Source organism: Mustela lutreola, chromosome 9 (genome assembly GCF_030435805.1).
Source record: "Mustela lutreola isolate mMusLut2 chromosome 9, mMusLut2.pri, whole genome shotgun sequence".
Lineage (NCBI taxonomy): Eukaryota > Metazoa > Chordata > Mammalia > Carnivora > Mustelidae > Mustela > Mustela lutreola.
The window spans coordinates 23213575-23229914 of NC_081298.1; the positions used below are offsets into that span (position 1 = coordinate 23213575).

A 16340-nucleotide genomic window follows, 5' to 3' on the forward strand; every position below is an offset into this window, starting at 1 on the left:
AGAGAAGCTTGGGGTAGGTGACATTTGGGTTGTATCTTTTCAGATAAGTGTTTAACAGACAAGAGAAGCCTTCTGGGCAGAGGAACAGTATAGGTAGAGGCAGAATGGTGTGAGAGCATGTTTGCCTTCGTATGGTGACTTTTTTCCTTTTCCTACAGTGCTGAAAGCAGACTCTTTATCCAGATGAGCTCCCATTTTGAGATTGTGTGTCTAATATTCAGAGATTCATTGACTCAAAGGTCTGCAAAAAAACCTAAGTCCTGGCCACCTGTAGATCTTCTTCCCAGTTTTTAAGGGTACTTCAGACTCAGTTCAGAGTGATGAGGTTCCCTGAATGGCCAAGAAGCCTTGATCAAGATTTGGGTTTTCTCTTAGCATCAGCTTAGTTTGGGCTCCTTGCAAATGTCCTCTGGTCCCCCCTGAAGATTTTAGTTACATAAAAATATTAGGAACGTAAAATTTTACAATATGATCAGCACAGCACAAACTAAATTTCTAACCTTTGACTAGAAAACATATACGGAAGGCTTTGTGTTTTAAACTGCCCCCTTCCCAGCCTCCTCGCCTTCATGAGAGGTCATTGTACAGCTCTTTCCATGGTCACTGTTCTCTTCCCTTTTACTGGAGGGCAAAACTAGGGCAGAGAAATAATTTTTATTCACTTCTGAAAGGTTACAGTAATAAAGAAACTCTTGTTAACATCAGAGAATGTTGCAGCCAAGAGTTTTCACAGTCTGGCATTGTTTATTTTACATGTAATTTGGAACCTTCTGCACTCTTAAAATATTGGCACAAAAATGTTTTAACTGTTGAAGTACTTCCCTGCATGCAGCAGCAGTGTGCTGTCAGGGGGCAGCAGGGCTCTGGAGAGCCGTTGGCCCTGTTCCTGTGGAGAGAAAAATGGTGTGGGCGCGTGTGTGTGTATGTGTGCACATCTACATCCACTCGACTGGAGATGTGCCTCTGTGCATTTAGAATTTAAGAACTTTCTCTGTCCTGATGAACTTATGTTTCCCTTTATTTAACGATGCGATTGGTATAACAACCCTGCTTCCCTGTTGCCATGGCTGCCAGAAATTACAGAGCTTCTCTTACTTGGGTATTTGATACAGTTTTTCATTACCTTTTTTCTTCTTTCACACCTACACTTTATTAACCCTTTTCTTCTACCTTTTTGGGTTTTTTTCCCCCTTTTTGGTTGAGAGGTCTAACTGTGGGCCCAATTCTGGCAGACATTTCACAGATCTCATCTCAATCACAAATTGCCTGGTTAGAGAGGTGAGTCTACCCATTATGCAGCTGAGGAAAACTGAGGAGCAGAAACTTTAAAGAACTTGGCTGTGGCCACCATAGTAGTCACAAGTTCAGATCTGATTGATTTTCAAACTTTTGCTCTTTTGGCCATACCACATGGCCTTTTTTTATAAGCCGACCTGAACCTTTTTCGGAAGTAGTTAGAATACAAGAACATGAACTAATGACTAACCTATGCATTGATAGGATCAAAGTCATTTGTGTTGATGAAGATAATAATACACAGAAGTATTGGGTTCCATCAAGGTTTTTTTTTTTTGTTTGTTTGTTTTTAAATTTATTTGAGAGAAAGAAAGAGAGAGAGAGTAATCACAAGCGGAGTGGAAGGAGGTGGAAGGAGGTAGGCGCAAACAGACTTCCTGCTGAGCATGGAAGCCAACGAGACCCATCCCAGGACCTTGAGACCACGATTGAGCAGAAGTCAGACGCTCAACCAACTGAGCCACCCAGGTGCCCGCATTAGAGGGTTTTTATTATTGTTTTGTTAGGTTGAAATTAAGATTTGAAAACAATTACGGAAGGATCCCATTATGGGAAGAAGGCTGGAGTGGTGACTAGGCTTCCAAATTCCGGGCTCAACTTTGCTTCTAGAATTTGGAGGACCTTCTCTTTCCCCCATCTGCTTCTTGTCCTGTGGGCTTAAAATAGAGCTATTTATATTAACCTTGCTAAGACTCAGGGATTCCCCAAAGCTGATCATCCTCTCTCTAACCTATCTGGCCTGCAGACAGTGGCCTGCTGCTTCACACGCTCTTCTTCCTACAAATCTTTCTTCCTTGGCCTCCAAAGTGGAGTTTTGACTAAAGAGGCAGGGGTTACCCCCACCAGCTAGGCTCTGCAGAGCTGTCACCAAGCCGGAACCTTCTCTGGGGATCTCCAGCAGGGGCCTCCTTCCTATACAGGAGTTCTCCTCTGGGTCTGAGAAAAGGGCATTCTGCTGTCATGTATTTGTGTGTGTAACTTCCCAAGCACTTATCTCCCGTCAAATGGGCTTTGGAGCCAGACAGATCTCGGTTTTGTTCATACTGTGCCATAATGTGGCCTTAAGACCCTGGGCAAGTCTTTTTTACGTTTCATTGTCTCCATTCCTTTCTCTGTAAGATAAGTCACACATAGTGTGTGATTTCAACAATGTGATGCTAGTAAAGACCTAGCACAGTGTGTGGCACATTTTAGTCACTTGATAAAATGGGCACTGTTTGGACCCTTTCTATAACACTTACCATCGGCTGCCTTACTTCAGAATGATTTATGTCCATATCTGTCATGCCTCACTGGCTTCTGACTTTTTGGAGGATAGAGATTCTATCTTTCATCTTTGTATCGCCTGTTCTGCATGGCATGGGTCATGGACGTTGCAGGCCCTCAGGCCCTAGTGGATGTTGGCTGAATCTGTTAGGATGACTTGGACAGGGCAGGGCGGCCATGAATATTTTGGTTTCTCCATCCGAACCTGGGGAAATAGTAACCCCTTATTTTGGAGCCTTTGAGGACAATTTAAAACGATATGTGTGAAGTGTTTGGAGCCCTTTGAAAGGAGGGTACTGGGGAAATTAATGGTGTTTTTGCTGTTCTTGGGAAAGCCCTTTGTGGTTCCCAGCGAATAAATTACTTGGAGTGAGTTTTCTAACACCTCCTACTCCACTCTTCACTAAGGCTTTTTTTTTTTTTTAATAACTGTCTGCTGTAATGCTTCTTTTGCTCTGACTTATAAAGATATATATTTTTGGTTTTGGACTTTTGACCCCTTTCTGCTCCCAGGAGAGAAATTTCTATCAGAATAATAAAAGGTGTAAACTGTGTGTGTTGCCCCTTTTGTGGGCCCTGGGCAGTTCAGCTGCTGGGGTTAAGAATCAGCAGGCTTGTGGTTTATTCCTGGTTATGGGGAAGTAGGAGACCATTCCCATTAAGCACTCAGTGGCATGCTCAATGTCCCCCATACTACTCCTTTCATCCTTGTCCTGTGCCCTTTTGCTAAGATTCTTTGGATTTCAGATGAATTCTAGTGTCTTTGGAATTTTGAGTACAGATAATTTATGGCTCTACCTCTTCTCTTTCAAAGACAAAAAGTGTTTATCATCAGCTGTGCTTTACGTCCCAACTTGCCTTGCCAAAGAAGCTCCTCCTTTTAGAGGAAGGAGGATGGGAGAGTTGAAAAACCACTCACTAGTTTTGGAGTCAAAAGGGTAAGGAATTAAACCTGGTTTTTACCATTTAATCAGCAGGTCAGGTGAAGAGCCTGAACCAGATTATTTCTTTCTCTCTTTCTCTATTTTTTAAAGATTTTATTTATTTATTTGACAGAGATCACAAGTAGGCAGAGAGGCAGGCAGAGACAGAGAGAGGAGGAAGCAGGCTCCCTGCTGAGCAGAGAGCCCGATGTGGGGCTTGATCCCAGGACCCTGGGTTCATGACCTGAGCCAAAGGCAGAGGCTTTAACCCACTGAGCCACCCAGGTGCCCCTCTCTCTCTTTATTTATTTTGAGAGATAGAGAGAGAGAGAACTCACATGAGAGTGCTAGGTGGGGGTTGGGGGGCAAAGGGAGAGGGGGAGAGAGAGAATCCCATGTGGACTTCCTGCTTAGTGCTGAGCCTGAGATCATGACCTGAGTTGAAACCAAGAGTTGGACGCCTAATGGACTGAGCCACCCAAGCACCCCTAGACCATATTATTATTTTTATCATTTTTTAAAAATTTATTTATTTATTTATTTATTTGATTGAGAGACAGAGAGGGAATACAAGCAGGGGCAGTGGGAGAGGAAGACGCAGGCTTCCCACTGAGTAGGGAGCTTGCGATGTGGGGCTCGATCCCAGGACCCTGACATCATGACCCGAGTGGAAGGCCGATGTTCAATGACCAAGCTACCCAGGCACCCTAGACCATATTATTTTTAAGAGCCCTTCCAGCTTGAAAAAAAAATCCATTAAGATAATAGGTTTCTAACCCAGGGTGGAATTCACAAGAGGGAATAGCAGTTTGTCAGACTTTGAACTTAATCTCCAAGTTCTGTAACCCTGGAAGAACTGGCCCTTTCCCTATTATCCTCAGCTCAAAGGCCCAGGAAAGACTAACGTGGTTTGGGGACCAGTGTGGAATTTAAAACATGCTGGAGTTGTCTGGTTTGAAGCCATGGATAGACATGGATGGCGGAAGAATCCCACTTGGTGACGCCCCCCAGGGATTGCGTTAAGGAAGTCCAGACTGCTCCAGCTGATGGCAGGAAGCCCTATTCAGGGCTGGACCGCACTGGTCAGAACTGCAAAGCAGTCAAGGTTGGTATTTTGTGCCACTTCAGTGGTTGGCAATCTCCTAGAAGTTTGACAGGGACAAAGATGATCCTGATTTAATCTTTTCCAGTGGAGAACACTTAGTCCTGGCAAGAAAAAAATGACTTGTTTGGGGTCACAGTAGCAGAGCAGAGATTAAAACTCACTGCTGATTCATTTGTTCTTTTCATTACATCATACTATCACCTTTGCCATTCTCTAGAGCTGCCATACATTCCCTCCGTTTGTCTTTCTATGTCACAGATCTTTTTTGATTCTTTTCTCATAAAGTCAGTGTTCTAGTGTCTAGCACAGTGCTTAGTACGTACTAATAAGCCTTTATCAGATATGTTAGTAGATGAGTGAACTCACAGAGTCTGTTCCTAACTCATTATCCGAATGAGAATCAGTTCTCTACTGCTACCTTACCTCATAAACTGATTCATGCTAAATTGTTAATGGATGCTAATAGGGTAATGTTTTAATGGTCCCAGATAACAACTGCATTTTCACTGGGACTTTTTGTAAATTGTGTCTTCAGCAGAAGGAATGTTTGCAGTAGCCCTGTGGGGGGCTCTTAGGGTATGGCAAGATTGTTAGGGCCCCTCATTCTTTGTCCTACCAGAAGTAGGCACCTGTCTGCTCTTTTCTCCTGTGGGTTTAACCCTGCACTGGGCACTACCAGAGGGCAATGGCTCTGCTCAGGACAGGAGGACTACGTGAAAAAGTTCTGGAAGCTAAGGCGTCACACCAGGGTCCAGTAGGGATAGACATGGGTTGTAGCTGTCTTGGATGTGCTGTGAGTATTTCTGGATTGGCGAGGCAGTTGTAACAGCCCTCTTCCCCATTTCCCTAAAATGCTGGGTGAATAATCCTGTGGTCATAGTTAGATCTGAAGGGGCGTAGCTGGAAAGTAGCAACTTCTTTCTCCACATCGATGCATCTATGTAGCTGCTCTTTTCTGAGTGGCAGTGATAGGCACCATACATGTGACATGTCTGGTCCTCAGAGGAGCAGGAGGAACCACAGCCACTCTGTGGACTTGAGCTGCCTTACTTGACAGAGCCAGTCCTGACCTCCTATCTCAACTCACTTTTGGGTGCTTCACAGATCCCCTGCCCGTCATCTCTCTTCATCTCAGATGCATCTTGCAAATCATTCAACGGCCTGGCTCATCTTCTTAAACACTGCTTATGTCAAATACTCCTCACACGGAAACCCACAGTGGCTCCCCAGGGCCTGCTGGCTATACACCATCCCCTTACCCTGTCTTCAGGGTTCCTTGTAATTCACCATCATTTGATTATCTTTTCTGCCTGCAGAACTTTTCCTTCAGTCTCTTCCCATCCACAGGAAACTCTCCTGAACCACTCTGCTTGATGTGTCTTACTCTGCCAGTGTGATAGTAAATTTCTCCAGTGCAAGGATCATGGGGCATCCTCGAGTAGCCTCCTCAGGGCCCAGCACAGAGCAAGGCGCATTTTAAGTACACAGGAAATGGTGCTTGATTTCATCGAACAAGTGGTTTTGTTGCATTGCAAGAAGCTCCAGGGGAAGAGCAAAATGAAGTAAAGACAGTCCTTTCAAAAATTAATAGGTATTGATCCCGGGTTTTGGCACCAAAAAACCAAAAAAGCAAACAAAAGTCCTGACAGGTATCGAAACATCTATGCTAAATATATGGGTAAGCATATTCTGAAAAATATTTTCTTGATTAATTGTCCTCAACTATCCCCTTGACTCTTTCCTACTTGACACAGTGGTGCAGAGCAGAGCTATACATAGGAAGGCAGGGGGCCTCCCACTCTCCCTTCCTCACCATCCCCCGATGCTGTGCCCTTGCATAAAGTGTCATTCAGTGCTTGCCATGTGCTGAGGATACAGGTGTTACCGTGTGACCTTGTCCTCCAGGAAGATACATTAAAGCTTCCATCAAACATCCTTGCTTCAGTCTTAGAGCAATTTCTCCTTCCTTTACATCAGTGCGTGCCAGCTTTTAGCAATAGCAGACTCTTATCTTAGCCCCATATCAGAACACCATACATACAGCACTGGGCAGTTCTCATTTTAGGAGCCTTGAGTGATAGGATTTGGACAATAGCACTAAAATGACTGTCTTGGGGCGCCTGGGTGGCTCAGTCGTTGATCGTCTGCCTTCGGCTCAGGTCATGATCCCAGAGTCCTGGGGATGGAGCCCTGCATCGGCCTCACTGGGGAGCCTGCTTCTCCCTCTCCCTCTCCTCCTCTCCCTTGTTCCCCTTTTCATAAATAAATAAAATCTTTTAAAAAATAAAATAAAATTACTATCTAACATTCTATATATTTTATTTTGTCTTTCCCCTTCCTAAAATGTAAGCTCTAGGAATTCAAGTATTATCTCTCTCTCCTCCTTTTTTTTTTTTTTTTTTAAGATTTTATTTATTTATTTACAGACAGAGGTCACAAGTAGGCAGAGGGGCGGGCAGAGAGAGGGGGAAGCAGGCTCCCCGCAAGCAGAGAGCCCGATGCGGGGCTCGATCCCAGGACCCTGAGATCATGACCCGAGCCTAAGGCAGAGGCCTTAACCTACTGAGCCACCCAGGTGCCCCTCTCCTCCTTTTTTAAAGGATTTTGTTTTTAAGTAATCTCTGTATCCAATGTGAGGCTCAGACTCTGAGATCAAGAGTCACATGCTCAATCTACTGAGCCAGCCGGGGGCCCCTATATTGTCTCTTGATTATTGCTGTAGCCTCGACTCTTAGAACGTGTGTGGTGGGTGGTTAATACTGAATATACATTTGTCGATGATGAAGGCACTATTGAATTTTTTTCTCCTTCAGGTTCAAGCAGCATTATTAATTGTATGGCTCTGTTTAAGGGTTGTTTTACTCACTTATTTATTTAGGGCACATTTTTGCTAATGTTCGCATGCTAATCCCCAAATGCCTTTGATAGAGAGTGTACCAGAGAGAAATGATCTTACAGGGCTTATATGCCAAAAAGAGAAATGAGGTGGAATCTTTTCTAGGTTAGGTTCTGAACTAAATAGATGAACAAGTAAGATTGGAATTCAACTGTTTTTTGTTTTGTTATCTTTTTGCTGCAGACTTTCTAGAGAAGCTAGCTGGCCGAGCACAGGGCTGAGTGTGATGACAGGATGGTGCTAGAAACTAGGCAGCCCCCAGGCGCTGAAGGGAGGGATGGAGACTGGCAGCCCTCTGCACAGGTGGAGGAATGGGTTGGGTTTGTAACCAGATTTCTAAGGCAGAATCACAGTGGTTGAGAGCCCTTAGACACCAAAGTCAGACGAGGCTCAGATCCCATGCCAGCCGTGTGACCTTGAGCAAGAACCTTAGTCTCTGTGCCTCCATTTTATTCTCTGTAAAATAGGGATAACTCTAGTACCTACCTCACCTTACTTAAAGTATTGTGAAGGGTTAAATGAGTTACCATGTGTGAGACTGTTTAAAGAGTGCCTGGGGGGCTAGATAAAGGTTTGCAGCTCTTCATTTTATTACTTATTAAGTATTTGTATCAGATGTGATGATGTAAATAGAAAAAAGAAAGGCAGTTTTGCATAGTTAATGGAAAAACTGTCTCAAAGAGATATGTCTTGCACAGTCACAAGGTGGGAAATGGAGCTGTGTGGGCCCAGAGTTTGCGTAGATTTCCAGGCATTTCTAAGTTCTGAGTGGGACTTGAATACAGATCGTTAGAGAGAGCAGCTCTTTACCAGATACAGCATTCCAACCGAGGTTTTCTTTTTCCTTTAGATAAAATGTTTACTGTTTTAGCAATATTTTACTGAAAAAAGAGGACAAAAAGAATTAACCTGTAGAGATGAGGGCCACTCTCAGAGCTCATAAAGCCAAGTGTCTATTCCATTTTCTGGGATTCTGAACGTTCCTGCTTGTCTCACCACTGCCCTTCTCATTACTAGAGCAGGAGAGCTTCTTCCGGAATCCAGACCCAGCCCTTCCCAGGATACTTCTACAGGATTCTGTCAGCAGAATAGCACTTCTGTTTGAGCCTTAAGACAAAAGAATGTTGGACTAAGAATCAGATGACATTGTGTTTCTGTGAACATCTCCACCATCTCTGAGCAGACTGACACTTGTCAACTCATCTTTCTGAACCTTTGTTTCCTAATCTCCACAGCAGGGACCAGCCTGTTTCTGAGGTTACCACAGGGGCGGTATTTGGGAAGTTGTGTGGTTCAGAGCAGTAAGCAGTAAGGAGACAGCAGTGAACGACAAGCATTGTGTATGACCCATGGAGAATAAGGGAAGTGTCCACTTCACCTTTTGGGGTTATAGACTTTGGTCTGACCTCCTCTGCCCAGCTGGAGTCACCAGTTAACCTGTGTGATTCTGTGATTTAGGGTGGTACCTCTCTTTTGCTCTCCATTACTGCAGAGAAGGAGAAGACAGGACTGTTTGGTAAAAGAGCTAGGAACCTCAAGATTGGGAAGAGGTAGATTTTGGATCCTCTGAGAATGTTTTCTGGGTAGCATGATGCCTGTCTTGGACTTGCTGAGTGGGAAAGGACAGTGCTACCTCCAGTCTTCTGGGATGTTTAGATCCTCAGCACCCAGGACAAATGACAGTGCCCAGGCTCCATTAGTGTTCAGGCTCTTACTAGCTTATTAATTGTCCATTTTCATCTGTTCTGCTTATATGTCTATGCACTTGAGATGGCCAGTGCTGATGGGGAACAAGCATCCTATGGTTTCCCACTGTCCCCAGTCTGCCTAAATTTAATAAAAAATCACTTAGAAAGCAGCATTGTGCCTGCAGCTTTCCTGTGCTCATATGGGCAGTCATGAGGTCCATGGTGCATTTGGGAGCCTACAAGTGTCTCCGGAAACCTAAGGTGTGTCAGCATCTTGCTGACAGCAATCAGACCTCGTGACTGCAGGTAGAACCCAGAGGAATGATATCCACTGATTCATTTCCACTGAAAGGGGATCAGGCTCCTCGGCCCTAGTGTTTACTCCTGCTCCACCGCGGATGCCTGCCGAGCTCAAGCTAAGTACACATCTTGCTCATATTACATTTTGTTCAAGTAGGATTTTCCATTACCACAGCACAGGAGACATTGAGGGCACTGTGATTGCTAAAACCCTATAAGACTTGTTGTCTGTCCTGAGTGTGACCAGGGTCAGAAAGTCATCAGCTTATGATTACAAATAGCTGTTGCATTCTTTTTGCAGTTGGTATCCAGGGAGGTCTAATTATGTGCAAGGCATGCCCTCCTCACCTTTCTCCTCTGCATCCACCTGATAATCAAATCATGTTGATCCTTATGTACAAATCCTGATCCTGCATTTCTCTGGAAGGCCTGCCTTCCTCTTTATGCCTGTTGTCACTTATGTTAATTCAGTTCCTTACCAACTCTCACCTGGGCCATCGCTGCAGCCTTCTCCAGTATTCCTAGCTCTGGCCTTTCCCCTGACTTCGTGGTCTGTACTTTATACTTCTAGGGCTAATTTTCAGAAATAAATCTGTTCATGTAACTCCCCTGTGCCTAGACCTCTTCTTGTGGCCTTCAGGGTCATTTCCAGTCAAACAGATACTGCCTTTCCAGTTCTGCCTCCCTTTCCCTGCTGCTTTCCATTCGTGGCCTTTTTCTTACAAATTTTCTTCTGCAAATGCAGTATTTGTTTACCTCTCTGTGGCTTTGCACATACCATTCTTGCAGTTTGAAAAGTAGTAATCCCTGTTCACCCTTTAATACCCAATATAATAAATGTTGCATCATCTCTGAAGCCTTTCAGCCCCCAGACTCACCGTTGCCATTTTTTACAGTGTGCGAGGTGTTTCATTTGTGCGTGTTTTGTCTTCCACATGAGATCACAGACTTCCTCGGGATAGCTACTGTGTTTCGTTCATCCTTTATGTCCACTGCATACCATAATGTCTTAAATATAGTAGACACTCCATATATGCTTAGCAAATGTGTATAAGGCAGTGTAGAATTCTGCACCTGGACTAGCAAGGAACGTAAGTTACTTCCTAATACTACTGCTTAGAAGGGGGTAACTGTTTTTGTTTTTGTTTTGTTTTTTAATTTTTATTTATTTATTTATTTTTATTTTTTTATTTTATTAATTTTTTATTTTTTATAAACATATATTTTTATCCCCAGGGGTACAGGTCTGTGAATCTGGGGGTAACTGTTTTAAGAGAGGCTTCAATATATACACATGGTTAAGTCACAGATTGAAATTCTTGTGTGAGAAGAATCATTTGTAATTGGAACTGTCTTTTTTTTTAATTGTGGTAAAATATACATAATATTTATCATTTTAACCCTTCACAAGAGTACCATTTGGTGGCATTGAATGAAATGCATTCAGAATATTACATACCCGTCACCACTATTTATATCAATTTTTTCATCATCCACAACAAAAACTCCCTCATTTCTCCTCTCTCCAACTCCTCACAGCCTCTCTGCCTATCCTAGATACCTCACAGAAGGGGAGATCATGCAATATTTGCCCTTCTCTGTCTGACTTGTTTAAGTCTAATGTTTTCAAGGTATATCCATGTTATAGCATGTATTACTTTGATTTCTTTTAATGGCTGAATATTATCCCATTGCCTGTTAGATACCATATTTTGTTTATCTATTCATCTGTTGATGGATGCTTAGGTTTTTTCCGCCTTGTAGCTATTGTGAATAATGCTGTTGTGAACATTGGTGTACAAGTATCAGTTCCAGTCTCAGCTTTCGATTCTTTTGGGTATTTACTTAGGAATGGAATTAGTAGGTCATAGGGTAGTTCTGTATTTAGCTTTGTGAGAAATCACCAAACTATTTTTCACAATGCTGTGCTATTTTACATTCCCACCAGCAATGCTTTAGAGTTCCAGTTTTTCTATATCCTTGCTACCACTTGATATTTTCCTTTTCCTCTTTTTTTTTTAAATTATAGCCCCCCTAGTAGGTGTGAATGGAATTATCTTTTGCTTATTATACTTCAGTAATTGCCTTGCTGATTGGTTCTACCTTGATTATTGGCCATTAATGACCACTAATAAATGAAACTGTTTTCACTTTCCAAATCTTGTATTTAACAGCAGAAAACCAAAGCCTGATCAAAACTTTTGTGCACTGGCACTTGTTAGCAGGGCATGAGCCCTTTGTTAAACTTGGAAATGTAAGCAAAAGGGCATTTCTTAGGAAAGTTTCCTAGTTATTCTTCCATAGCACTCGGTATAGAACAGGCAGGGATCAAAGGTCTGTTAATGTTTAACCTGTTCACTTCAGAGAGTTAGCTGGCTTTTTTTTTTTTTTTTAGATTTTATTTATTTATTTGACAGAGAGAGAGATCACAAGTAGGCAGAGAGGCAGGCGGGGGCGGCGGGGGGTGGGGGGAGCAGGCTCCCTGCTGAGCAGAGAGCCCAATGCGGGGCTCCATCCCAGGACCTTGAGATCATGACCTGAGCCAAAGGCAGAGGCTTTAACCCACTGAGCCACCCAGGCGCCCCGAGTTAGCTGGCTCTTAATCTCATTGGAATGATCAGTGAGAGAGGAAAAACCCAGTTGCCCACTTCATGTTTTCTTACCCTGACACTTGTGAAGTTCTTTCTCTGTTCAGTCAGAGGTTCTCCTTCTGTATGAAGTATTTTGACTTAAGTCTAGAACACTGGAACCTGATAGTCGTGGAACTAGAGGTGGTCTTGAAATATTTCAGTGGAAGAGACTGCTTTGAGAGAGGTGTGGGGTTTCAGAGACCAGGTGAGGACCAGTGTTTGGAAACCATGAAAACAGCAGCAGCGTGTACACAGGCCCGCTCAACCCCTCCCAAATCCATGTACTCAATCCTTGTACTCAAGGGAGCTTTCCTGAAATTTGTAAAGGTGGGTGGACATCACTAATAGAAGAGGTAATTATGACAGGGAATACTGTATTGAGTCATTCTGCTGCCATGTGTTGAGCAATGCACCGTCTTTGCCCTCAAGGAGCTCACAGTCTAATGCAGTCCGGGAATGACAGGGACAGACTATGAACAGACTATTAAAATAGCACAGTATGACTTCCTGGTGGAAATATTAAAAAACCATGTGAAGGAAAAAAGCAACAAGTGTTAGGGAACTTGAAAGACTTCACAGAAAATAAGATGATGCCTCTTCTGTAAAATGAGAACAATGACACCCCCCTTTTAGGATTATTGTGAAGATTAAAGAGATAAAACATGAAGTTTTTAATACAGTTGCTGACACATAGTCGATATTCTACAAATGTTAACTAATGTTGTTATTACATTATTATGGAGAGGTTTTATTGAATTGATGAATGACAATATATCCATTGATTACACTCAAGACTGACTTCAGCTAATTTAAACAAACAAAAACATTTATTGGGGGCTAACTAGTGCTCACGGAATGGAAAAGAGAGTTTGACAACAGGCCCCAGGAAGCTCAGGGATTGCAGTTTAGTAATAGGAATTTAGTACGTTTCTTTGGGATGACCCAGCTTTAGCTGCCTTTTATCTTTGGGTGTCTCTGTTCAGAAGCAAAACTCTGATTAGCTGGGATTCTCTGCCCGTCTCTGTGATGAGGGGACAGGTTTCCAAGACCAGCAGCCCACCAACTCATATGGAGTTGGGAAGGAGTAGGTCCAGGCCCTAAGGAAGGGATGCAGGGAATGAGTGATACTCACCTCAAGCAGTATTCAGAGTATTCCCCAAATCTGCTGATCCATTGATACCGATGCTGGAAGCAACCAGGCCAACTCATGAAACACTCTCTGGGTGTTTCTTTTGTCCACAGAATCTTGAATGCTCTAGCTTATGACCAGTGGCAACCCAGCGTGACCATACCTATCTGACATTCTTCATGGAAATTTCTCTGGTTTCCCCATGTTTGTTATGATGGCTAAAACAAAGACTTTTGACTATTACAATAGTAGAAGAAAGAAAACTTTCTGACCTTTGTATATGGAGTTTCTTTTCATATGTTCACCTTAATCATTTCTCATTTGTCAGCTCATGATCAGAGAATTGCTCTGGGATTTTATTATGACTATGTGTGTAGTCAAACCCTCCCTTTGTCCGGTTACTTATTTTAGCCTATACATGCTGCTGTGTATTTGACCTTGTTGAATCTCATCTTGTTTCTAGAATAACTTTTCAAGAATTCAGAGTCATTTTCATTTTACTCTAGTTTTTCAAAGTACTAAAATTAACAATTTTAAATTTTTTGCTTCTGTGATTCTCCATTTTGAGAAATTTTGACTCATCAAAAGCAGAAAGATGTGACATATCAGCGCAGACACTAGATTTAGGGACCAGCTGTCCAAGATAAAAGTTAAAGCACTGTCACAAGAAGAATGTGACTTCGGAGCAAGCCGTTTAACATTTTTGAACTTCTGTTTTCCCGTTTATAGAGTCAGGACAATAGTAGCAGTTAGTCTGTGAGCTCCTAGAAGGACAAGGTTATTGTCATGAACACAAATAAGATTGTATATGTGAATACATTATCAAATCAAATATGATGTATGCTTGTTGTTACTATCACCACTATCATAATTATTATCATTTCCGATTTTCAGTGGAGGCTCCCAGAATTGTTTCCTTTAGAACTTTGTGCTGTCAGTGTTACTGTTGAAACAGTGACTCTTTCAAGTCAATATTAACTCTTCTAACTGGAATATGCATAAGACTGCCATCTGGGATGCAATAAAAAACTTCAAAAACAAGAGTATAACTGTTATCTTCCTTTTATCTGTACGTCCTGACAAAGAAGAAAATTAAATTGGCGTGATAGTTTGATCTTCCCAGGATCATAATGTTCCTCATCAGCTCTTTTCAGGGTGTTTTCAGACTTAACTGATGTTTTGGAATGTCTTGTCAAGTGGGTAAATTACTGTAATTTTCAAGGACATCTGTCTCTTGCTTTGCTCTTTTCCAAGCCTGAGGAAAAGATTCCTGTGCTTTGTAACCATTCAGAAATTAAAGCCAGCGGTTCGGCGGGTATACCTGCCAAACCACTTACCTTGTTTTTCAAGACATGATCTGGCTGTGCAAATTTTGAATATGCAGATTCCAAGCTGCAAGACTGTTTTTTTTTTTTTTTTAAAGATTTTATTTATTTATTTGACAGAGAGAGATCACAGTAGACAGAGAGGCAGGCAGAGAGAGAGGGAAGCTGGCTCCCTGCTGAGCAGAGAGCCTGATGCGGGACTCGGTCCCAGGACCCTGAGATCATGACCTGAGCAGAAGGCAGCAGCTTATCCCACTGAGCCACCCAGGTGCCCCAAGACTGGGATTTTTAAAATAAATAAGTAAGTAAGTAAATAATGTAAAAAGGCATTTCAATGTAGCCAGCTTCCCTGTGCATTAAAAGTTCAAAATGATTTACTAAAATAAGATGTAAGAATTATCTCATGTTTTGTTTAGGTTGGCTTTTCATCACAGCTGAAATAGGCCTTACCACATGATTTTCTAAAGAGGGAAGAAGAAATCGAAACAGACCATCTTTTCAAGTTTTACTATTTTTCCTTTTCTTCTTTGGTGTTAATGTAGTTTTCTCTGGATCTGCCTCTCTCTCTCTCTCTCTCTCTCTCTCTCACACACACACACACAGAAAGAGAGAATTTTATTTTGTTATATTTTGTGATCATTGCTATAAGGCCCTCAGTAGATCTGTTAGCCATCACGCAAGTTAGCACATTAAATGCAGGCATGTGTGTTTGGTCTCTCCACGTCCTCCTCCTCTCTGTCTCTTCTCACTTGTTTCTGTGTGTTTTGCATAATATTGTACAGTGAGCTCATTTCTAACATTAAATTTAATAGACTGGCTGATGTTCAGTGCACATTAGCCTATTGCCGTGCAGTCGCTGTAGCCCATGGTGGTGATCCTGCAAAGCATTGCTGATGGCATTTCTGCCTGCTGGAAAGACCTGACCTGTGATCCTTTGCACTGTTGTACCCTTAGGATGAATTTTGTGTATTCCTTATGCTTTAGTCAGCAACTCTAGCCACCCTTTATTAGTCATTCATTCCAATAATTATTTTTCTTTTTTTTTAATTTAAGATTGTACTTTTTAAGTGATCTCTACACCTAATGTGAGGCTCATAGTCACAACCCCAAGATCAAGAGTCACATGCAGCACTGACTGAGCCAGCCGGGCTCCCCCATTCCAACAAATTCTTATTAGGCTGCTACTGTTAGTAGCTTTGCCTCAAGCCAGTAGCTGTAAAACTTACTCTTACCTTCACGGGCATCCGTTCTTGTGTTGTCACCACCAGCCTTCGTCCATTCTGTCCTCCCATGCCCCAATCACACCCTTTTGCCCACTAGTTTTCCCAGGAATGGGGCTTTTCTATACTAGCGATATCTAATGTCTGTTAGTAATTGGCCAGTAAATGACCCATCTGGTGACCTGTCTCTAGCCACCATTGCAATTGGGAGTCTCTGAGTTGTGTTTACCCAAGACCTTATTAGTTGTTCTTAGCCGTACTTCTACAGAGAATCTGAGTTGTAGATACAGGAAGTGGTAGCCACATAGTTTTTTGTGTTCGTTCTAACATAGATAAGCACTGGAGTCAGACTGCTCTGTATTCTCATCTTCACCCACTATTTCCTAGCTTCCCAAATGTCCGTTTCCTCTTCTCTAAAGTGGGGATAGTAACAGTACCTGTCTCAGTCACTGGGAAGGATTAAGTGAGCTCACATGCATGAAGTTCTTAGCATAGGTCTTGGCACTTGGTAAACAGTGAGTTATGGGACCTCTTTCTGGACTTAAATCACTTTTGTGGGGCA

The 16340-nt window shown here is 42.6% G+C and overlaps 1 protein-coding gene across 3 annotated transcripts in view; it reads left to right on the plus strand.

Moving 5' to 3' along the window:
• The window catches only part of LOC131807761 (ubiquinol-cytochrome-c reductase complex assembly factor 1), a 97652-nt gene that overhangs the window by 65452 nt on the left and 15860 nt on the right, over positions 1 to 16340 (plus strand). The window lies entirely within an intron of this gene.